Source organism: Mustela erminea, chromosome 4 (genome assembly GCF_009829155.1).
Source record: "Mustela erminea isolate mMusErm1 chromosome 4, mMusErm1.Pri, whole genome shotgun sequence".
NCBI lineage: Eukaryota > Metazoa > Chordata > Mammalia > Carnivora > Mustelidae > Mustela > Mustela erminea.
The window spans coordinates 122283743-122309261 of record NC_045617.1 but is presented as its reverse complement, the minus strand read 5'-3'; the positions used below and the strand labels follow the sequence as shown (position 1 = coordinate 122309261).

At 44.8% G+C, this 25519-nt stretch overlaps 2 pseudogenes; one reads left to right on the top strand and one right to left on the bottom strand.

Moving 5' to 3' along the window:
• LOC116587519 overlaps window positions 1–22068 on the bottom strand; it is a 592489-nt pseudogene extending 570421 nt beyond the window's left edge.
• LOC116587897 lies at window positions 5327–6170 on the top strand (annotated as a pseudogene).
• Window positions 22069–25519: the final 3451 nt, after the last annotated feature.

The following is a 25519-nucleotide window of genomic DNA, read 5'->3' as shown; positions in this document are numbered from 1 at the left end:
GGAAAGCCACAATACAGGCTTGAGACAGCACAGCCAGAAGCTGAATCAACACTGGACCCTAGACAGAGGCCCACAGATGGCCAGCATGTGCTACTGGAAATCGACACCACTGACTCCCCTGAGGGAGGCCACTGGACTGCTATCGCTGCTGCCCCTGACAGCTGCATGACATGACTGTGACTCTGCTCAGACCCCCTGTGCCTAATGCATGGATACTGTCCCAGTGTGCCTGTCACGTGTCCAGAGTCAGAGTCTGGCAGGTGGTCACATGACTGTTGAAGCTTCATGTTATGTCCAAGTGCTGAACTGTTTGGCAAAGTGGGTTCTCCTCTCTGTGGAGGTGTCTGTGTCCCCAACAAGATTATTGACGTGTGGCATTCCCGTACATGGGGAAGAGAAGTACAAGTTCTGGGAATAGACATTGGGAGCCAGGAATGGAAAAGAATGACAAATTTCCACATTTGGAGCCATGCTCTGAGACTAGGACTTGATCTGGACACTGCAGGCACTCAAGTCTGCTTGGATGAGGAGTGACTCATAAATAAACTCATCTTTCAACTTATTCCTTTGATGGTTGTTATGGCCCAGCTTTGTCCACTCCAGTCCCTATTCACAAATAAGTGGAGGAGCATTGTTGGGTTGAAGTGATTGCTCAACATGTCTTCTCCATCCTTTGTCTCTTCCTGGGATTAAAAACCCAGATCTGTGTCACTTCAGATGATCCTCATATACAGACCGACATTTGATGTTTCTTTATGTACATATTTCTGGGGAGAGTACCTATAATTTCATCAGGTTGATGTAGCCTCCACAAAAAGTCTGAAAACCATTCCCATGTAGACACTGCCTATTTCATCTCTGGTCCATGAACAGCTAATGATCATAGTGTTTCCGCAGATCCAATGACGTGATATTCATGCTCATTTTTGCTTGGAAATAACCAGTCTCTGACAGGAGAAGGTAGAGCTTTCCTGCTTATACTCACTTTCAACTTCTGTGTGTACTTTCTGTAGCCTGAGGAAATTTCCCAGACCAGGGCTGGCTCACAGGAGACATAGTTCAGCACTGGTTTAGGTGACTTACACTTTAGCACCAACTCAGGTGCCTAAAACAGAGCAGAAACGAAAAACATTTACTGAGGATTCCATTTCCACCTACACAGTAGACTAAGGTTTAAGGCTGGCCCCTCTCCACGTGAGGTGATGAGCACTGATGTTATATGCAACTGATGAATTATTGAACTCTGCATATGAAACTAATGATGTACTCTGTTGGCTAATTAAATTTAAATTAAAAAAATTTTAGGAAAAAAGGCTGCTTCTTCTCCCAAAAATGAAAGTGATAGAAAAAATATAAAATTACTCAAAAGTGCAGAACACTCAAGAGAAAAATCAATTAGCCCAAAATTTAAATATGGGCCGTAAGCCCCAGAGAGTAGTTGTTCTGATCCGTAGAGTATTTTTCAAATCTAGAAAATCTTAGCTTGGCTTCTCAGGCTCAGGAGCTTCACAGAGAGGGGACAATGCCCAGAGGTGCTTCATGTGAGGAGCAGGAGAAACATCCCCTCCCTGAAAATCTGGGAACCTAAGATTCACATCCTCAGAACAGGGTGACACAAATCAAATCTGTTCTATCTTCAAGTGCAAGAACTTTCTAAGGAAATTTGCCTTTGAGTCAGGAAAAAGTGAGCAAACAGCTATTTCAAAAATTTGCAGACACTGACTAAGCCATCTGTGATTTGTAGTCCAAATTTGCTTTAACATTGGCCATTGGGCCAAAACAGCTTCATGTCATTAGCTTAGTTTATAATTGTCCTGGATTGGTGATGCCCCAAAATTTTAAGAACCAAATTTCTCTAGAGAAATCTCTATTTAACCTACGTGTCAAGAAACTTACACAGAAAATTGCACAGAGAAGAAAAGCAACTCATAGAAAGAAATTAAAGTTAAAATGAAAAAAAAAAGTGATTTAGTAACCTTAGAAAAAATAAGTAGCTCATGAAACTTCAATATTGGAACCATAAGATGCAATATAACAGGACCAGGATATGATACAAATATATAAACATACGTTATTTGAATATATATTATGGGTATGATATAAAGAAAAAAATCACAAAATTTAAAATGTAGAAAATATGGCAAAAGCAAAAGCACCTATTAAGAAAATAACTACAAAATAAAGTGATTGATTAAAAAATGAAAATATTATAGTTTATTTACTGAATAAGAAGTTATTAGTAAAAGAAGAATGAGTGGAGGGACACCTGTGTGGCTCAGCTGGTAAAGTGTCAGCCTTCTGCTCAGGTCATGACCCCAGGGTCCTGGGTCAAGCCCAGCTTCTGGCTCCCTGTTCAGCAGGAAGCCTTGTTTCTCTTTCCCCTATCCCTCTGCTGCTCCCCTGCTCCTGCATGCACTCTGTCTCTCTCTCTCCTCTCTCTTAAAGAAATAAAATCTTTTTAAAAAGAGAGAAAGAAAAATGAGTGAGTCATGGAAAACAAAAAGCAAAAAAGTAAGATGGCGACATAAATCAACAGTGTCAATATTAAAATTGCAAGTGACTGGCTTAAATAAGTCAATCAAAGTGCAGATTGTTAGCCTGAACACAAAACAAGGTCCACCTATGCCTTCTACAGTAGATGCACTTGATCTTAGTTACAGATTAAACTCAAAGGGATGGAAAAAGTTATCTCAGGCAAACAACCATAAGAAAGCTGGAGTGGATACACTCATTAGCCAAAAGGGACTTTATAGTAGGGGGCACCTGGGTGACTGAGTTGTTAAGAGTCTGCCTTTGACTCAGGTCATGGTCCATTGAGCCCGTGCATCAGGCTCCTAGCTCAGCAGGAAGCCTGCTTCTCTCTCTCCCCCTCTCCCTGCTTGTGTTCCCTCTCTCACTGTGTCTCTCTCTGTCTAATAAATAAATAAAATCTTTTTTTAAAAAAATAAAAATAAAAATGCTAGTAAGATAAACAGGATGATCATTTTGTAATAATAAAAACGATCATCATCAGAAAGATGAAACAACTCTAAACATATACTCACCTAATAACTCAACACCCAACTGCTTGTAGCAAAACTGACAGAAACTGAGAAACAGACAATATGACAACAATACTTAAACTTCAACATATCACTTTCAATAGTGGATAGGACAGCTATGCAGAAGTCAGTGAAAATAAAGAAGGCTTGAACCATACTCTAAAACAAAAGTGTAAGTCTGATATGTAAAGAACATTCCAGCCATGAACAGAATATACATTCATTTCAAATGCACATGGAGCTTTCTAGAAAATAAGCCCTATGTTAGGCCACAAAAAAACTCAATGAATTTAAAGGGGTAAAAATAATGCAAATATCACAGTGGCATGACACCAGAAATAAATAACTGGAATGAATTTGAGAAACTCACAATATGCAGAATTAACACACTTCAACATAATCAAAGGGTCAAAGATATCAAAATGGAAATCAGAAAATACTTTGAGATTAATAGAAATAAGGACAGAGCATACCAACACCAAGGGAGTCTAATTAAAGCAGTGCTGAGGAAATAATATAGTTGGAACTGCCTGTATGAAAAAGAAACATCTCCAGTCAATAACCTGAACTTCTGCATTAAGTCAAAGGAGGAAGAGGAGCGAACTAAACTAAAAGCAGGCAAAGGGAAGGAAAAAATAAAGATTAGAGCAGAAGTTAATGAAACAGAGAAAAGAGAATAAAATAACAGTATAGGAAACTAACTGAATCAAATGTGATCCTTTGAAAGATCAACCAAACTGACAAATCTTTAACTAAATTCACTAAAAGAAAGAGAGAGAGAGATTGAGAGAGAGAGAGAAATGACCACCTTACTGGGATCAGCAATGAAAGAGGTGATATCAGGACTGACCACACAGAAATAAAGAAAATAGGTGCATAGGGGTGCCTGGGTGGCTCAGTGGGTTAAAGCCTCTGCCTTCGGTTCAGGTCATGGTCTCTGGGTCCTGGGATCGAGCCCCGCATCGGACTCTCTGCTCGGCAGGGAGCCTGCTTCCTCCTCTCTCTCTCTGCCTGCTTCTCTGCCTACTTGTGATCTCTGTCTGTCAAATAACTAAATAAAATCTTAAATAATAATAATAATAGTAATACATTATAAACAAATAAATAAATTTTAAAAACCTATTCCACGTAAAAGCCCAGTTCCAAATGGTTTCACTTGCAAATTATATACCATATGCTGAAAGAATAACAATTCTTTACAAACCCTTCCCCCCAAAAAATAGGAGGGAACCCCACTCATTCTATGAGGCTAGGATTATTCAGATACCAAAACAGACAAAGATATCACAAAACAAGAAAACTACAGACCAGTATCTCTTATGAATGTCGACTCACACACACGCATGCACGCACACACACACATCTCAACAAAATGTAGCAAATCAAATCTAGCAACATATAAAGTTAACTACAAGCCTATTGAAATTTATTCCAGGAATGCAAGATTGGTTAAACATCCATATAAATCAAGATAAAACATCATATTAATATCCTCAAACAAAAGCCACATGCTTATCTCAACAGATGGGCAAGAATCATTTGACAAAATCAGACACCTTCTCATGATAAAAATTCAACTACTGATAGAAGGAATTGCCTCAGTCTGAATAAAGGCATTTATGAAAACCCTTAAGCTAACATTTTACCTAATGGGGAAAGACTGTTGGATTTCCTCCTCAGATTAGCAACACGACATATTCACTCACCACTTCTATTACACATTGTGCTGGAGGGGCGCCTGGGCGGTTCAGTCAGTTAATAGCCTTTGGCTCAGGTCATATCCCAGGATCATGGTCCCAGGCTTCTGGGATCAAGCCTACATGGGCTCCCTGCTCCACGGGGAGAATACTTCTCCCTCTCCCTCTGCCTGCGCTCCCTCTGCTTACTCTCTCTTGCTCTCAAATAAATAAAGTAAAAGTGAATTTTAAAAAAGGGAAATGCCCAGTGAGGTTGTCAGGTTCACAGTTGTGTTTCTGAAAACTGGGTTCTCCTCTTGATGGGTTCAAGGCAAAAGACTCAATGAAGCCAAAGAGTAGGGAAAGGAAGGCTTCTCTCTCTCCCTCTGTCCCTCCCCTCTGCTTGTGCTCTATCTCTTTCTCTAATAAATAAGATCTTTTACTGACACATAAAGGAGAACACTGGGGAAATTTCCAAAAGCAGCATCTTCCTGAACAACACACTGGGGAAGTTTCAAGCTGAAGGTACAGATGTCATGACTCCTCTGACACAGGACACCTGAGCCTCGGTAGGAACTGCTGTCTCTGCTGCTCCTGGCACCTGGGTGACACTCGTGCCACTTAGGCCGAAAAGTCTCTGCACAGACTTGGCGCCAGAGCTGGGAGCCCGCGGCTGCCACGTCCCATCAGACCCACCTCCAAGCAAGTGAAGATGTTAAAGATACCTTTGCCAGAGGAGAAATGGAAAGTACAGACTTCTAATAATATCTATTGAAAATGACACACTTGTGATTGGACCATGTAGTCAGCGTTCCAATTTCAAACAGCCCTGCTAGATGGTATTCAGGTTAGATTCTCAGATGCCCAGGGATATGAGTGGATATTCACCATCTGGTCTCCAGAACATTCTCATGATCATTAAAATATGTTGTATGCAGGAACAAGAGTGACTCTGAAAAAGGAGTTTAGAGGGGGCCACATTACAAATGAAGTGTTTGGAACAGTAAAGGAAGATGCATCATTACACAGATATAAAAAACACAATCTTCTGTCACAATTTTCTCCTGCCCCATTGACTGCAGCTGAGGAAGAATCATGACAGATTAAAATTAATGAGGCACAAACTGCCATGGATATGGACACGCAGCATTAAACATTACAAGGAGTAACATTTCCTATTTCTCAAGAAGCTTTTCAAGGTTTGGAAACATTAAGTAACAGACAGCTCAACTATATGCAACTGGAAATAGATATGAAAGATGAAATTATAATTTTGGCCAATATAACAAAGACAGAACTTAAAGACTTGTCAAGGAGGAGTCCCAAGGATTCAGCGTGCTACCATTTCTTCCTGTGGAAACATTCCTATGAAGGAGACAATATGAAGTCTATAGTTTTTATAATTTATTCAATGCTGAGATACTCATGCAGTATGAGAATGGATATATTCTAGCTGTGAGATTCCTCTGCTAGAAACTGTAGAGAGACAACTACAAATGGACATCATTAGAAAGATTGAGAGAGAGTGTTTAGGTGGCTCAGACAGTTAAGTGTCTGCCTTCAGCTCAGGTCATGATCTCAGGGTCCTAGGACTGAGCCCCATGTCTTGCTCCCTGCTTGGCAGGAAGCCTGCTTCTCCCTCTCCCTCTGCCCCTCCCCTCTGCTTGTGCTCTCTCCCTCTCTCTCAAATAAATAATATCTTTTTAAAAAGAAAAGAAAGATCAAGAAAGAAAATGGGGATGAGTTGGCATCCTATGAAGAAGGACACCCAAAGCAGCAGGCACACAGCAAAGTTTTGCAAAACGAAAAGGTCCTGCAGCAAAACAAGGAATTCAAAAACTTACTAGGGGTCCAGCTGAAGGTGAAGCCACTGCTGATTAAAATCATTATATTAAGGATTCCAATACTAGCTTTCTAAAAACAGCTTTTACTACAGGAGAACTGTTACATCACTGCATGCAGGTCAGCTCACTGAGCTGTTCACTTCTGTGTTTTTAAAGTCAAAGTTAGAGAAGACTATATAGGACGTGCTATTAATTTTGTCATACTGTTTTTTAAGAAGTATTTTTTAACTGTTATCACCTTTTAATAGAATTCTTCTGGGCACTGTCCTCTCCATTAGAGTGTTTTTCCAACATTATCCAAAACCCCATGGCTGTATCAGGCTCAGGATTATTTTGTCTGTTGCTCAAAGGGTAGTTCTAATGTTTATGTTGAGGCATAGCAGTGAAAAAATGGAACAATGGGAAAAGCCCCCGTGTTTTGGACTTACCAACTCATGGCCAGTGGCCAACAGCCAGACCACATGGTCAGAAAGAAGGGCAATGGAAACATGGTTTATTAAAGGAATAGCCACAGGGGGGCTGGGCCCTTGCTCATTATGGGAATTTGAGGCGTGCATCAAAGGAGGACATGTTGATGCCCATCACAAGAACCACCTTCTGAGTTTGGAAGTGGATTGGAATGCATGAGTGTGTTTCCTGGTGTCCTCTCTTATGGTAGCCACCTAGGTCAGGGAAATAAGGGGACTGAGGAGACTGTGGCAATGCAGGGAAAGGCTGAAACTCTACAGTCCACTTGCATCTTCTGTGGCCCAAACAGAACTGCTCTGGCTGCCAACCAAACACCACAGAGAGCTAGGAGGCTGACCCCCCAGTAGGAAAGCCTTGAACATAGCTGGCAAGTCAGAGCCATAACGGTAACCCCAAGGTGCAAAAAATGCTCTTGACAGGAATGCATATTCTGGATTGTGCTTTGCTCACCCAGTGATAGATGCAAATGGTCAGAGTGCTATTGAAACAAGCAAAAAACAGAGCATAGACTCATGTTGCTGCCCACAGTTTGGACAAGCACAGCAGCCACACATAATGTCCCTTCCAATGGCAGAAAGTGAGGTATAAATGCAGAGAAGTAGAAATAGTAACTGAGGGTAAAGGAGGGGATACATTTGCTATGTCATGAGGGAAATCCATGGTACATTAGCGCCTCGGAAGAAGTGTGAGCAAGAGATGACACTGTCTCTTAGCTCCATCATCCCAGACCCTGAGAGAGAAAGCCCTGTGCTCTGAGAACATTCCTGCTTCTGGAACTTGGCAACACTGAATAGACCCAGAAGACCTGAGTGGCCCTGGGAGATGCTGTCCTCCAGCAGGAAGATGGGCTGACTGTTAATGACACAAGTACTGAGCCAGCATCTCCGTAGTTCTGGTCCCACTATTACAAGGGATCTGTGCTCAAAGACCACAGCGTGACTGCGGGATAAGTAAAATATGTGGTCTTTGTCACCAGTTCCTGGCACCCAGCTCCCCAGTCCTTGGGATCTCCTGAGTGATTAAGACTGTCACTGCTACTCTAATGAGATGACTGGGCCAAGGATCTTAGTTCAGGTTGGGGCTGGTGACCAGGAGGACCAAGCCATGACTAGAGAGTTGGAGCCATCAGCCTCACTCCCCGACCTCTGTGGAGAGGCTCTGGAGTCTGCCCTATGTCCCCAACAGCCAGTGACTGAATCAAGCGTGCCTGTATCATGAAGCTTCCACGAAGACTGCTCCACAGTAGGGTTCACAGAGCTTCTGAAATGGTGAACATATCCACGTGCTCCGAGGGGGGCACATTCCAAGTCCACGGGAACAGAGGCTCCTGCACCGGGACCTGCACACTCCCACGGTCCTGAGCCTCTTCATCTGGCTGCTCATGCAGATCCTTGTAATAAACCATAACAGTCAGCATGGAGTTCTCCTGAGACCCAGGAATCCTTCTAACAAACTATTGAATGTCCCCCAACTTTGTAGACAACTTAAACAACAGTGCCAGGGACATGGGAACCTGAGCGTTGAGACTTGCCCGTGAGCTGAAGGCAGCTTGCAGGATGAGTCCTCCCACCTGTGCATTCCATGCTCACCCCAGATCGACAGGGTCAGGTGTGAAATGAACGAGTCAGAGGACACCCAGGTGGTGACAGGGAATCAGAGAGCTGGTCAGTTGGGGGAAGAAACCTTCTCCGCTCCACAAAGAGAAATTGAGAGTTAGAGCAAGCAAGTAACCTGCGTCTCATCTGGTCCAGGAGCAAAGGATAAGCAGAACGGAAGCCCGTCTATCATGTCTGTCCGTCTGCAAGCAGCTGTTCAGGGTCCTGTTGAGAAAGGAGACAGCAGGCCCAGCATGGAGTCATGGATGCCACACACCACCAAAAACGTCATACTCAACCTACTGCGGCTTCAGCTCTCAGGTTCCCATGTCCCTGGCACTGTTGTTCAAGTTGGGCAGTGGTCACGTAAACGCTGACAGATGCTAGAGAGTCTCTCCCCAGAACATCGCCACACACGGGAAATAGACACAGTCACACAACACATCGGTGCACACAAACCCCTCACATCTTGCAGACCCGGGGTTCTTGTCCTTCAAGAACAAAAGAGGGCAAATCTGCCCCAAGCCATCAGGCCACCAGCCCACCTCACCACTGCCCATGTTTGTGAGCGAGAACTGCAGTGGACGGCAGCTGGGTCTGCTCAGGTAGTGTCAGGGGAATGAGGACAGCTGTCATTGATTACCCACTTGCTCCCTTGGACAAACCTGAGCGCCTACAGAGCACCAGGTCGAGCTTCAGCCTCAGATCCGTGCTCTGAGAACGACAGTCACTCTCTCTCCATCGCTCGCCACCAGCAACCCAGCGGCCTTCCGACATGAGGAGAATTCTGCCATCAGGGCTTCCAAAGAGACCACCTCTCTCCACAGAAGGGGAAGACCTGTTTCCCCCACGATCTTCTAGTAGGACCCGGCCTGACACTCCACCAGACAGGGGAGCAAACGCTGGACCCGACTCACGACCTGGGGACAGAGAGAGGCTGCCACTGTGCATGGTGTGTTTGACGGGGGCCATGAGTGGCAGGCCCAGGCCCAGGAGCGGCCACAGTGGCCCCTGTTACGACCCAGCTGAGTCAGCGGTGCTAGTGGTGATCACTGTGCCCGTGGCAGAGGCCAGGGTTCCCGTGTGAGACACAGCTGGACCGGCCACTACAGGTGTGCTCCTGGCTGCACAGCATAGCCTGTTCCATGACCGTCCCCCAGGAACACATTACATCCACACAAGATGCATGTGCATACGTGTGTGTATGCACTACCTCCTGTCCAAGTTCGAGCAGGGCTGGGTTCCAGGGTTTGCTCAGAGGAACAGCTGCAGAGAGCAAGTGTTCAGAGATGCTCGTCATCCCAGCTGTGAACTGCTCCCTAATCCTCCCCCTGATGACACCCCATGACGAAACAATGCTGTAAATCTCACACATCACACCTCATGACAACAAACATCCTCCCTCTCTTGATGAGGGAAAAAAACATAGTAAATGTGATTTTATTTTATTTTTTTTAAAGATTTTGTTTATTTATTTAACAGACAGAGATCACAGGTAGGCAGAGAGGCAGGCAGAGAGAGAGGGAGAAGCAGGCTCCCTGCTGAGCAGAGAGCCTGATGCGGGGCTCAATCCCAGGACCCTGGGATCATGACCTGAGCCGAAGGCAGAGGCTTTAACCCACTGAGCCATGCAGGGGCCCCGTAAATGCGATTTTAATGTCCCTTCCTCCCTGGCCTGCTCTCCTCTCTGACCTCAGCAGCTCCAGATCCGGCAGAGCACCAGGCTCGCACACAGGGCTCTCACAGAACACATGGCCCTCTCCCCAGACCCACAGACTCTGACTATTCGGCACAAGGTCAAGTTATCACCTGTTTAACAAGCCCTACAAGCAAGGCTGAGGCTCAGCCACGGGAAATCCTAATCTACATTCCTGCTGCTTAAAGTCCAATGGGAAGACCAGCAGCAGCCATACCTTGTCGAAAATACAGAAACTTCAAACGCATTTCCCAGATGCGAACCAGAGCGTGTTCTGTATCTGGCACATGACCTACACCAGTCAAGGGCTTGCGGGTATGGAGCACCTCCCTGGTCCTGAGGCAGTACCTTCACTAATGCAGCCTCAGATCCCAGCTGCTCTGCAGCTCACCCAGGACAGACACCCCTCCCGCTGCCATCAGGCCCTATACTTCCTCACCACACTCTGCCCCTGCCTCCCTTCCTCCCCGCTCTCACAGCACATCCCCTGCACACAAAGTACATTCCCATTTTCAACAAACCACCATGCTTGACTCACAGGTGCTATTTCCCAACTGAGAAGAATTGCAGGAGACTCTGCTTACTAACTCCTTGACCTTGGACTGGAGCCAACACAGGATCGCTAGACCAGAGGTGGGCAAGCAGAGGATAGAAATCTAACAGGAACTAATTCAAAATGAGAAATTCGGGCAGGCCTCCTGTCTGCTAATCCAGCTAATCCAGAATCTGTTCCTCAAAGAAGACTGGGAAAAAGATGGAAAGAACAACCAAGCCCCAGAAGGAGGCCAAGACCTGAATGAGTCTGAGAGTAACCTATGGATACCACAGATGCCTGGGCACAGAGGCCGCCTGGGCCTGTGGAGACTCCGAGAGACCAACCGCTTCCTGCCACTGTCAGGCAGGAGATACCCGAAGCCGAAGGAGACCAAACTCCTACTTGAACGTGAAAACAGGCCTAATCCTCTCCAGAAACAAAGAAACAACAAATAAACACCCAAAGATGGGCAGAGGGCCCAACCCAGGTCTGAGCCAAGGCTATCCTGGCCATACAACGTTGCTGCCCACAATCAGTCCGACGCAGGACAAGGTCTGGGTGATGTCTGAGTCTGTGTGATCACAGAGACTGTCCTAGAAGGACAGGTCCCACTGGAGGGATGAGGACAAAAGAGCAGAGAGACTCCCCAGCTGAGCAGTGACCATGTCACACCCACACTGAACTGAGCACCAACTGGGCTCCACACGGCTCTTCACAGCCTTCTCCTGTCCCCACCTAGAGGAGACCCAGAACACCAAACCTGCAAATTCTGGAAGGTTCTCGATGCTCCCATTTATTTCCACTCTCAGACTTCAGGAATCCCCTCCTTTAACTAACTGATCCACTCCTCATGACAAGAACTGGACAAAAACAAGTGACATCCAAGGTCCTATTTTCAACAAGGAAGTAAGAAGTTGTAGCTCAGTGTCACACAAAGTAAAGACAGGGATGGAGATGGGCCACTCTTCCTTGGCTAGAATAGGAAAGCAGATGAGGAAAGAGAACACAGGTCAATCTTGGTTGGGGGGCAGGGGGTCTGGGCAGGGGGACAGTCACGTGGGAGGGGGACGTGTCTCCCCACCTCCTCACATTATGTTAATAGAAACATGAACACATTCAAATGTCCTTTGCAGAAAGAGAAACCAGGGGTGTTGATGTCACAAGATGGGAAAGTGAACACATCTTGCATTACTTGGTCCCCCACAAGGCAGCTGGCTCACTCTGTGAAAGGAAACAATCATGAAGAGATTCAGGTCAGTCATATATGTGTGAACTTTTCTCAACAGCCCACCACATGCGCAAAATATCCACTCAAAGAATCCCCACAACCCAGTCATGGACCCTTTTTATCTCCCCTCCTCATGTCAGGCCCTCCAGGGTCTTACCTTCAGAAGTGGAGGGAGCCCTGGGAACTGTCACTGCCTGTGGAAGAACAGACAGAATTCAGTCAGAGCCCACAGGAGATGAAACTAAAGGATGAGCTGTGGGGTGGGTGAGCTCCCCATGGGGTCCCTTCTACACTGTCTCAGGGTCTCAGGGATCACCCCCTCCATACTCACTCGCAGCCTGAGCATAAATAACTCCTTCCTCTTCCACCTGGGGAAAGAAAAAATCCCATGAGATGCCATGGGGGAGGCTGGGCCCGAGAACCTAGATAAAAAGGATAGCGTGGTCCACAAGGAAGTTTCCAGAACGGTCACTAAAGACCTAGGGCAGGATCAGGGACATGAAGAAAAGAGATGGCAGGGTGAGACCAACCATCCTCCTACAGTCTGTCCTTAGCAACGACCTTGCTCTCTGACCTGTGACTGCTGGGAATCAGGTCCATCACCACATTCATCAGGATGATTAATATAGCTTTCACTCTCACCTGTGCTTTACTACACAGTGATGTGGCAATGAGCCCCACGGTGGAAAGGCATATGATATGTGTGTGGACAGCGTTGCCCATAAAGAAGGCAGGACAGACTTTCACCTGACCTTGAGACACTGCAGAAGGACAAGAAAACTCAGAGCGCTCCCATTCCCTACCTGAGCTCTCCTTCCTCCACATGACAGCCCCAACCACCACAGCACCAGTGACACACAATGACAACCAGACCAGCCACGATGCCCACAACAGGAATGGGGGGGCGAGGAGGGGATTCGGGGAAGAGAGGATAAGGTGAAGGCCTTGACCCCCAGGTCTCAGCCTAGACCCTACTGAAGATCTCCACAACAGCTCCTGATGTCCCTGACAGCAGACTCTGTGCCCAGGTTTCCCTCTTTATCCCATCTCAAGGTGACAGGTTCGGGCAGCCCCTCATGCTGCACATGGCATGTGTATCTCTGCCCCTCTCCAGAGGGTACCACCACAGCTGCCCACTTCTGGAAGGTTCCATCTCCTGCAGGCCTGGTCTCCACAAGCTCTGTGTCCTGGGTCAGGTCCTCCTCATCACGCTGCCAGGTCAGGGTGATCCCAGCAGGGTAGAAGCCCAGGGTCCAGCACCTCAACATGACCTCATGATCAGAGACGGGATGGTAGGTGACCTGTGTCTTCGGGGCATCTGAAGAGAAGGGCCAGAAAATTCAGGAATTTAGGGAGAAGTTAAGATGGTGGAGGAGTAGGGGACCCAAATTTCATCTGATCCCTGGAATCAGCTAGTTAATCAAACCATTCTGAACACATGGGAATCAATGGGAGCTGTGACGAAAGAAATGCCGCAAGGCTACAAAAAGGAAAGCGACTTGCTTCAGGAGGCAGCTGCCAAGTATTATAAACAGCAGAGCACAAAATCGGGACTATTAGAAATCTGCTCCAGTGCAGGTCCCTGGCTTAAAGATAGTCAGGTGTCAGAGTGGGGCGGAATCTGAGGTGGGAGAGCATGGTCTCAGGATTCCCAGGGTCACAGAAAGAACGGGGTGCCTGAGTACGCATCGGCTTGGGGAAGCCGGCTGCAATCAGTGAGGGTAGGCGCCCACTTTATGTTTAGGGTTGCTATAAACAGGGAACCACTGCACAGTCGGGGGACCTATTCTCCCAGCAGGGCCCAGCAAGTGGAGAAGCACAGGGAGACACACCCCTCCTTCTCTGGGTGGAACTGCCCTGGTTCCACTGCAGGAGTCTGTGAGGTTGGAGTTTTGAAACTTGGTCACATAAAAAACACTTGGTCACAGTCTGGGTGAACACAGTTTGTAAGGAAACCGGGGAGACCAGAGTGACTGATTGCTTTTCTGTGCAGCTCACTAAAGAGTGGGCAGTGTGAATTTTCAGCTCCAGGGCTAGAAAGCAAGGTGTAGCCAAATTCTCCAGGCTGATCAAGCTGAAAGCCTCTGCGCAAAACAGTGCCACCTAGCGCAACCCAGAGCAGCCTACACTGAGCCCAGCCTCTGCGCAAGGGAGGTGCAATTCCACTGGGGCAAAGTCCACCTGAGAATCAGCTCAAGAGGCCCCTCCCACAGAAGACCAACAAGGACAACTGGCCACCACCAAGTTGACAGATCACAGGGGCTCCAAAGCTTTGACTCTTGGGGAAAACAGTATATAACATTCATGGTCTTTTTTTTATTCTCTAGTCTTTCAGTATTATTTTTTCAGCTATTTTTTTTCAATTCTTTTTTTTAATTTTTACATATACATTATTTTTAAATTTTTTGTTTCCTTCTGTTGAATTTTATTGAACAGAAAAAATAAAATTGAATTTTATTTTATTTTGTTTTTGTGTATATATATATATATATATATATATTTCTTATTTTGGCATCTAGTTTCTTTTTTTTTTTTTTTTTTAAAGATTTTATTTATTTGACAGAGAGAAATCACAAGTAGATGGAGAGACAGGCAGAGAGAGAGAGAGGGAAGCAGGCTCTCTGCCGAGCAGAGAGCCCGATGCGGGACCCGATCCCAGGACCCTGAGATCATGACCTGAGCCGAAGGCAGCGGCTTAAACCACTGAGCCACCCAGGCGCCCTCTAGTTTCTTTTAATAAGCAGACCAAAACACACCAAGGTCTAGTTTTTGTTTTGTTTTTTATTTATTTATTCTTTTGTTTTGTTTTTTTTTGTTTTTTTCTGGTTTGTTTTGTAATTTTTTGATGTTATTGTTGTTTCTTTCTCTCACTCTTCTATTCTTTTCTGGACAAAATGATGAGATGGAGAAATTCACCCCAAAAGAAGGAACAGGAGGCAGTACTTACTGCCAAAGATTTAATCAATATGGATATAAGATGTTTGAACTAGAATTTAAAACGACTATAAAGATTCTAGCTGGGCTTGAAAAAAGCATAGAAGACACTACAGAATCTCTTACTGTAGAAATAAAAGAACTAAAAAAAAATAAAAATAGAAGAGCTTAAATCTAGTCAGGCATTTAAAATGCTATTACATTAAATGGGTGCCTGGGTGGCTCAGTCAGTTAAGCATCTGTCCTCAGCTCAGGTCATGATCCCAGGATCCTGGGATTGAGCCCCACATCAGGCTCTCTGCTCAGTGGGGAGCCGGCCTCTCCCCCTGCTTGTGCTCTTTCTCTCTCTCTAGCTCTCTCTCTCAAATAAATAAAATCTTTAAAAATAAAATAAAATAAAAATAAAAATGTTATTACTGACATGTAGTCCCAAATGGAAACAATAAAAATGAAGGTGAACAAGGTAGAAGAGTGAGTCAGTGATACAGAAGATAATATTTTGAAAAAAAGGAAACTGAAGAGAGAAAAGAAATGATTAGATCACGAAGGGAGACATAGAGGACGCAGTGATCCCATAAAGTGAAATAATATCCATATTATAAGAGTCCCAGAATATGAGGAGTGGAAGAAAAGGTCAGAAGTTTTATTTGAACAAATTATAACTGAGAACGTCCCTACACTAGGGATGGAAACAGTATTCAGGTCCAAAGTCCAGAAGGCAAAGAGAACTCCCCTCAAAATCAATAAAAACAGGTCAACACCTTGACATACAATAGGGAAGCTTGAAAATTTCAAAGATTAAGAGAAAATGCTGAAAGCGCCTCAGGACTAGAGGTCCTTAACCTACAAGGGTAGACACATACGGCTGGCAGTAGATGTGTGCACAGAGACCTGGCATGCCAGAAAGGACTGTATGATATATTCAAGGCGCTAAATGGGAAAAATATGCAGCCAAGAGTACTTTATCCAGCAATGCTGTCACTCAGAATAGAAGGAGAGATAAAGATTGTCCAGGAAAAACAAAAACTACATTAATTTGTGAACACTAAATCACCCATTGCAAGAGTTATTAAAGGAGGATTCTTAAAGCAGAGAGAGAGCCAAAAAGTAACATAGACCAGAGAGGAACACAGATAATCTACAAGAACAGTGACTTTACAGTTAATACAGTGGCATTAAATTCATATCTTTCACTAATTACTCTGAATGTAAAGGGACTAAATGCTCTAATCAAAAGACATAGGGTATAAGAATGGATAAAATAACAAAACCCATCAATATACTGCTTACAAGAGACTCATTTTAGACCTAAATACACCTCCAGACTGAAAGTGAAGGGGTAGAGAACCATTTATCATGACAATGGACATCAAAAGAAAGCTGGAGTAGCCATCCTTACATCAAACAAACCAGGCTTTAAACCAAAAATTAATGAGAGATGAAGAAGGACACTATATCATAATAAAAGTATCTATCCAACAAGAAGACCTACCAATTGTAAATATTTATACCCCTAAATTGGGAGAAGCCAAATGTATAAACCAATTAATAATAAAATGAAGGAAACTCATTGATAGTAATACAATAATACTTGGGGACTTTAACACCCCACTCACAGCAATGGACAGATCATCTAGGTAGAAACAATAAGGAAACAAGGGCTTTGAATGACACACTGGACCAGACAGACTTCACAGATATATTCTATATATATTCACAGATATATATATATATCTGTTACCCCATTTTATTTTTTTTAAGATTTTATTTATTTATTTCACAGAGAGAGACACAGTGAGAGAGGGAACACAAGCAGGGGAAGTGGGGAAGGAAGACGTAGGCTTCCAGCTGCACAGAGAGCTGGATGCAGGTCTCAATACATCCTGGGATCCTGACCTGAGCTGAAGGCAGATCCCCAGTGACTGAGCCATCCAGGCACCCTGAAGACCCCATTTTAAAGGAGAATTACACACCAATATCCCTGACAAAAACTCTCACCAAGACACTAGCTGATAGGATTCAACTGTACATTAAAAGGATTTATTCCTGGACTACAGAGTGGTTCAACATCTGCAAATCAATCAGTGTGAGATGCTACATCAATAAAAGAAAAGAACCATATGATCCTCTCAATAGATGCAGAAAAAGCATTTGACAAAATACAGTGTCTTTTCTTCTTTTTTTTTTTTTCAGGGTCCTTTCTTGATAAAAACTCTCCACCATGTAGGGATCAAGGGAATATCATACGTCAATATCATAAAAGTCATATATGAAAGACCCACAGTGAATATCATCCTCAATGGGGAAAAACTGAGCATGTTTCCTCTAAGGTCGGGAACACGGCAGGGATGTCCACTCTCACCACTGTTGTTCAGCATAGTACTGGAAATCCTAGGCTCAGCAATCAGACAACAAAAAGAAATAAAAGGCATCTAAATTAGCAAGAAAGTCAAACTCTCACTCCTCACAGATGACATGGTACTCTATGTAGAAAACCCAAAGACTCCACCAAAAAATTGCTAGATCTGATACAGGATTTCAGCAAAGTGACAAGATATAAAATCAATGCACAGAAGTCAGTTGTTTTTCTATACACTAACAATGAGGGAGACAAAAGAGAAATCAAGGAATTGATCCCATTTACAATTGCACCAAAACCCTGCAATACCTAGGAATAAACCTAACCAAAGAGGTAAAGGATCTGTACTCAGAAAACTATAGAACACTCATGAGAAAAACTGAGGAAGACACAAAGAAATGGAAAAACATTCCATGCTCATGGACTGGAAGAACAAATATTGTGAAAATGTCTATGCTACCTAGAGCAATCTACACATTTAATGCAATCCCTATCAAAATACCTCTACCTTTTTCACAGAAATGTAATAAATAATTCTAAAATTTGTATGGAACCAGAAAAGACTCCAAATAGCCAAAAAATTGTTGAAAAAGAAAACCAAAGCTGGAGGCATCACAGTTCCAGACTTCAAGCTCTATGTTAAAGCTGTAATCACCAAGACAGTATGGTACTGGCATAAAAACAGACACACAGATCAATGGAACAGAATAAAGAACCCAGAAATGGACCCTCAACAATATGGTCAACTAATATTCAACAAAGCAGTAAAAAAAATAGCCATCATGGGAAAAGGACAGTCTCTTCAAAAAATGATGTTGGGAAAACTGGACAGTCACATGCAGAAAAATGAAACTGAACTACTTTCTTACACCATACACAAAGATAATCTCAAAATGGATGAAGGACCAACATGGAGACAGGAATCCACCACAATACTAGAGGAGAACACAAGTAGCAACCTCTTCAACCTCGGTCACAGCAATTTCTTGCTAGTCTCCAAAGACAAGGGAAACAAAAGCAAAAATGATCGACTGGGACTTCATCAAGATAAAAAGCTTTTGCAGAGCAAAGGAAATAATCGACAAATTAAAAGGCAACCTACAGAATGGAAGAAGATATTTGCAAATGTCTTATAAGATAAAGGGATAGTATCCAAAACCTATAAAGAACAACCCCAACACCCAAAAAACAAAAACTCCAGTCAAGAAATGGGCAGAAGACATGAATAGACATTTTTCCAAAGAGATCCAGATGGCTAAAGACACATGAAAAAAATGCTGAACGCCACTTGGCATCAGGGAAATACAAATCAAAACCACAATGAGATACCACCTCACACCTGTCAGAATGGCCAAAATTAACTATTCAGGAAACAAGAGATGTTGGTGAGAATGCAAAGAAAAGGAAATCCTCGGGATGCCTGGGTGACTCAGTCAGTTAAGGGGCTGCCTTCAGCTCAGATCACAATCCCAGAGTCCTGGGATCGAGTCCCGTATCGGGCTCCTTGCTCAGCAGATAGCCTGCTTCTCTTTCTCCCTCTGCCTACTTGTGTTCTCTCTCTCTCTGTCTGTCAAAAAAATAAATAAAATCTTTAAAAAAAAAAAAAAGAAAAAAAGAAAGAAAGAAAGCAAAAATGGAAATCCTCTTCTATTGTTGATGGAAATGCAGACTGGTACAGCCACTCTGGAAACAGTATGGAGGTTCCTCAAAAAGATAGATATAGAGCTACCCTACAACCCAGCAATTGAACTACTAGGTATCTCCCAAAGGGTATCAACATTGTGATCTGAAGGGGCACATGCACCCCAGTGTTTACAGCAGCAACGTCCACAACAGCCAAACTATGGAAAGAGCCCAGAGTCCATCTACAGATGAATGGATAAAGATGTGGTACATACATACAATGAAATATTACTCAGCCATCAAAGAGAATGAAATCTTGCCATTTGCAACAATGTGTATGTAACTAGAGGGTTACTTACATACATAACTAGAGGGCTATGCTAAGGGAAATAAGTCAGTCAGTGAAAGATAAATACCATGTGATTTCACTCACATGTGGGTTTTAAGAAACAAAACAGATAAACATAGGGGAAGGAAAGGAAAATTAAAGTAAGATGAAATCAGAGAGGGAGACACACCATAAGAGACTCTTAAGTCTAGAAAACAGGGTTGCTAGAGGGGATGGGGGGGGAATAATTGGGTGATGGCATTAAGGAGGGCAGGTCAGGGTGCCTGGGTGGCTCAGTGGGTTAAAGCCTCTGTCTTCAGCTCAGGTCATGATCCCAGAGTCCTGGGATCTAGCTCCGCATCCAGCTCTCTGCTCAGCAGGGAGCCTGCTTCCCTCTCTCTCTCTCTGCCTGTCTCTCTGCCTACTGGTGATTTCTCTCTGTGTGTCAAATAAATAAATAAAATCTTCAAAAAACAAAAAAAAAGGAGGGCAGGTCAGGTAATGAGCACTGAGTGTTACATGCAATTGATGAATCACCAAGTTCTATCTCTGAAACTAATCATACAGTATATGTTAAGTAAACTGAATTTAAATTTTAAAAAATTGTTAAAAGAAAAAAAAATTCAAGAACTTTACATCAGTCTTGGCCCACTGAAGCAGCTCTCATGTGGCCATCTTGAGAATGAAGAGGATAACTGGGTGGGGAAAGACAGCAATAACCCAGACACCAGCCTGAACACATAATCTCTTCTTGTTTGGAAAGTTCTAGAATTAGGTTGAGATGGCTCAGTGTAGAAGGCAGGTTTCTGTGAGAAAAGGAATTTCTGGTATTAGACTGGCTGGAGGCCAAGTGACTCAGAATAGGTAAATTCAGACCCCAAACACTTGGCGTATGGGGCAGAGAACAATGCCTTAAGACAATCCCCCAAGGTTCCCAAAGGCACTGTGAGTTAAAGGAAACGCTCATCAGTTGTTTCAGAAATGGTCTCCTCCTCTATACCTGGAGAAACTGTAACCCTCAATAGTCCCTAGGAGAAAGGCAGACCCTTAGAGCCACTCTGGTATCGAGTCTGTAAACCCAGGCAGAGTTAGTCTCCAGACCCGAACCACCGGAGGGCCATATAGTGGTGTGGATCCCATGTCTTCCTATCCTCTTAGGAGGCCTCGGCTTAAAGGGAAATCGTGTTAAGTCCCGCGGCCCCCGGTACCTGTGCGCTGCAGCGTCTTATTCCCCATCTCCAGGTACCTCCGGAGCCACTCCACGCACGTGAACTCCAGGTCGTTCTTCTGCGGCTCCGCCACACGGGCCGCCCCCAACTTGCGTCTGGAGGTCTGCGCAGCCGCGTCCGCCGCGGTCCAGGAGCGCAAGTCCTCGTTCAGGGCGAGGTAATCCGCGCCGTCGTAGGAGTCCTGACTGTATCCGCGGAGGAGGCGCCCTTCGGACCCCACGTCTCAGGCAGACGTCCACTGGGTGGTGTGAGACCCTCCGCCCTGAAGCCCCGGTCCCAGCCTGCGAACCCCAGGGCTTAAAGCCCAAACTGAAAGTAAAGTGCCCGCGGGCTCTTCCCGGGTGGGGAGACGGACGGATACCGCAGCCCGGTCAGTGGGGATCGGGGCTGCGACCTGGACCCGGGCCCGCTCGCTCACCGGCCTCGCTCTGGTTGTAGTAGCCCCGCACGGTGTGCAGGCTACTCGGAAAGTCTGTGGGGTGTCCTTGGCGCCCCGCATCTCCTGGTCCCAAAACCCCAGCCCCTCCTGCTTCACCCACGGCACTCGCAGCTCCATCCTCGGATTATCCGCAGCGCTGTCGAACCGCGCGAACTGCGTGTAGTCCACGTAGCCGACTTCCCAGTACCGGGGCTCCCCAAGGCCGGGTCGGGAAATACCTCAGACAGTGGGAGCCTGCGGGCGCGGAGGGGCTGAGACCCCGCTCGACCCTCCTCCCAGCGCCGGGCCAGGGCCCAGGTGGAGGGGAACGGGAGGGTAGGGGGAGGGAGCACCGAGTGGGAGAGAGCAGGGCGGAGGCGGGGAGGGACGAGGGTGCACAGGCCCGGATGGGGCCGGGGGCGGGGACAGCCGAGAGGCGCCTTCCCCCGGGATCCCGCGTTCCCGCCCGACGGTCCCCTAGCTCCCACCGCAGAGGCTCTTTCCTCTCACCCCGCACTCACCCGCCCAGGTCTCGGTCACGGGACCGACAGCAGCAGGAGGAGTATTTGCGGTATTTCGACTCGCATTCCTGGGGTCTCGAGAATCTAAGTCCCGGCGGATCCGTGGCACTGACAAGCCGGGAACCGCGGCGACGCTGATTGGCTTCTCTATAAACCCGGCGCGCAATGGAGTGAGAGCTGGGACTACGTCATGAGTATCCAGGCAGGAGGACAAGACACAGGTTGTGAGAGGGAGAAGAGAAACCCGGGAATAACGGCCTCGGCTTCCCTGCCCCAGACACCAATCTCAGACCTGGGACTTTCAGAGCCAGGCCTTCCGGGAAACCCCTGCTTCCTGTCCACCTGCTTCCTCTCCACCTGCTCCCCAGGCCTGGCCCAAGGTCTTTCTGGAAGAGACACCAGGGAGAGACACCAGGCAGGGATCAGCCCCTTTTGTCCCTTTCCGTTTCTGGAATTTCTCAACTTGAGCTCCTTACCTCTCCTCCGGACCCTTCTAAAGGAAAACTCACCCCCAAGAAACTGGATGCCAGAGAGTGAGCAATGGAGATGAAGGCACATGGGTTTTCTTTAAGTTTGAAGTCACCATAGAAAGCCCCAGCTGGAGATTCCCATAGATAGCAGTTTCCTTTTTGTCAATTAACTACAGTGGTAGCACAACCTTGATAACCCCTGAACATCAGAACCTAATCCGTAAAGTGATTTTGCCCCTTCCTACAGAAATGTCTAAACAACACCGCAGTAAAGGCTCACAAAACTCCTAATTTGTACTTTGTCAGACAGTGTAATCGTGACGTCAAACTGTTGTTCGGTTTGGTTTGGTGTTTGAAATGAAAAGAAACTAACCTCATTTAATGACACAGGCAGGTTGAAAATAAATGGATGTTTTTATATACTAACACAGGTTACATGGAAACCAAAATTTAAAACACAATACTATCTAAAGTTGTTACAAAGAAAATGAAATACTATGTATACACTTAACAAAACATGTAAAGGATCTGCATGCTGAAAATTACAAAATGCTAATAAAAGAACTCAAGTAGAGCCATAATATGTTCATGAATAAGAAGATTCAATTTAGTAAAAAAGTCCCTTCCCTCCAAATTGATCTATAGGTTTAATGCACCTCTTGCCAAAATCGCAGTAATGTTTTTTTATAGACATAGACAAGGTTATCTAAAATTTATATGGAAAGCCATAGAACCTAGGATAGCTAACACATTAGAAAAAGAAAGATAAAGTGAGGATAATCACTCAATTATATATTAAGGCTTATGATTTGGCTACAGTAATTAAGACAGTGTAATGCTGGCAGAGAAATAGACATATAAGTAAATGGAACAGAATAGAGAACACAGGAATAGGTCCACACATGTGCTCAGCTGAGTTTTGACAAAGGCACAAAGGCAATTCAATGCAAAAGGATAGTATTCCAATAAATGGTGCTAGAGCAATTGGGCATCCACAGACAAAAACACATAAGCAAACAAAACCCAAAGCTAACTCTATCACTTTATAAAATTAATTTAAAATGTATAATGGAACTTATACATATACATTAAAATGTATAATGGAACTTATACATAAAAACTTATACTTTTAACATTTAAAAGTATAAAATTGTTAGAAAAGGGGTGTCTGGATGGCTCAGTCGGTTAAGCGTCTGCCTTCTGCTCAGGTCAGGATCTCACAACAGGCTTCCTGCTCAGCAGGGAGTCTGCTTCTCTTTCTCTCTCTCTCTCTCTCTCTCTCTCTCCTCTCTCTCTCCCTCTGCCCCTCCCCACAGCTAGCTCGCTCTCTCTCTCTCTCTCTCTCAAATAAATAAATAAAATATTCTTAACAATTGTTAGACGGGCGCCTGGGTGGCTCAGTGGGTTAAGCCTCTGGCTTTGGCTCAGGTCATGATCTCAGGGTCCTGGGATAGAGCGCTGCTTTGGACTCTCTGCTCAGCGGGGAGCCTGCTCCCCAGCCCCCTCCCTGCCTCTCTGTCTACTTGTGGTCTCTCTCTCTCTCTGTCAAATAAATAAAATCTTTTAAAAATTATTAGAAAAAAAGAAAATCTTTGAGATATATCTTGACTGTGGTTATAGATATACAAACCTCCATATATGATTAGGTTCCATAAAATTAAACACATACCCAGATAAGCACAAGTAACACTAGCAAAACCTGCCAAAGAGCAGTGGATTGTATCAGTGTTAATATTCTGGTTGTAATACTGACTACAGTTTTGCAAATTGTTACCACTGAGTAAAAGTTTCACAGGATCTCTATTATTATAATTGCATGTGAGTCTTCAGCTAGCTCAAAGTAAAAAACATTAATTTTTAAAAATACTTGCCCCCCCAAAAAAAACAGAAACAACAAAACTCTTGTGGCTCTAATTAAAGCTCAAACTAATTAGTTTCATACTCCTAGCTCCCTACAAACAGACCCCAAATTCCCTTTCAAATCTTACCTTCCACAAGCTGTCTGCACACACTGGCTTAATAACTGGATATTCTTGGAAGTTCCGTAGGTCTGCCTCTCCACTCAGCTCATCCCCCAGCCCAGTCCCCTCATCCACACACCCCAGTTCTACTCTTCTTTAAGGTTTACCTCTATATGGTACATCCAGCTGGAAGGAATCCCTCCGAGTTCCCAGGCACCTTCTCACCTTGAATTAAAGCTTTGTAGGTGCTTGTTTTCTATTTTCCACAGAGCTCTGAGCTTTTGCCTCACAGAGCTGAGATCCTTTAGCTTTGATTCCCCACAGGTGCTAGTAAGCACCAGCAGATCAAGCTATTGTATTTTCTTTTCTTCCTTTTTTACTTATTTTTGTTTTACTTAAATTCAATTAATTAACATATAGTATATTATTAGTTTCAGAAAGTAGAGTTCAGTGATTCTTCAGTTGCATATAACACCCACTGTCATTACACCACGTGCCATCCTTAAAGCCCATCGCCCAGTTACCCCATCCCACCATCCACCTCCCCTCCAGTAACCCTCAGTTTATTTCCTAGAATTATGAGTCTCTTATGGTTTGTCTCCCTCTCTGATTTCATCTTATTTTTTGCCCCCTCTCTTCCCTGTGATCCTCTGTTTTGTTTCTTGAAACAATCTTCCTTCCGTAGCCCTAAGTTTATCTGTGTGAGTTCCCGTCATATCCTCAATAAATGGAAGGAGGAAGAAGCAGTTTGATACTATGTATTTCAACCAGGAGGGTGAACAAACTTGAAGCACCTCAAAGTTGCCAACTTCCTTGAAGTCAAAATGCCCTTCACCAGTGCTCCAGCATCACCTGTTTGTATGCACTGTTCACACCTAAGTAGTGTGCATATTTTATCTAAACACATATTTTATTTAGACACATTTTGTATTTTATCTAGACACACGTTAAACTCACTAACATAAGGAAGTAATTGGTTTTCAGGCAGCCCCACAGAATATGGCAAATACTGGATGCAGTGAATATCTTGCTAAGACCTGTAGATATAGATTTAATTTTTAAAAAATCTATATAACAACATATTTAAATCTGAGAACTATACTTCTTTCGAATTCCTTCCCTCTGCCTCTCCTCCTCAGCCTGCATCTGCAGCCCTTCTCTCTGTCTCTCTCATCCTTCAGTCCTTCTCCTCCCCTTAGTCTCCACCACCTCTCACTCCTGAACTGGGGCCCTGGGGCCCCCCATTGCCTTCCACCCAGAGCCCTTGCCCCCACGGGGGTCAGCGATCCTACTCATGGGAGTCACAAAGTGTCATTTCCTCACAATGCTCCAGTGGCTGTCTCACTCCTGGGAAGCCTCTAGAATGTAAGGTACTTGGGCACAGGGGCTGTTTTTGTCAGTTGTATTCCTAAGGAATAAACCTGTTCCTGGTACATAGTAGGGAGTCCTCAAGCACAGCTTGTCATCAGAGCAGCCCCTTGTGTCCCAGAAGTAAGCCTGCCTTAGTGTCCCTTTGGGACCAGTCATTGGCTGGGAATAGCCCATGGGATGCAGGGCTTCTGCACAAATGTTTTAGAGATTTCAGAACACAGG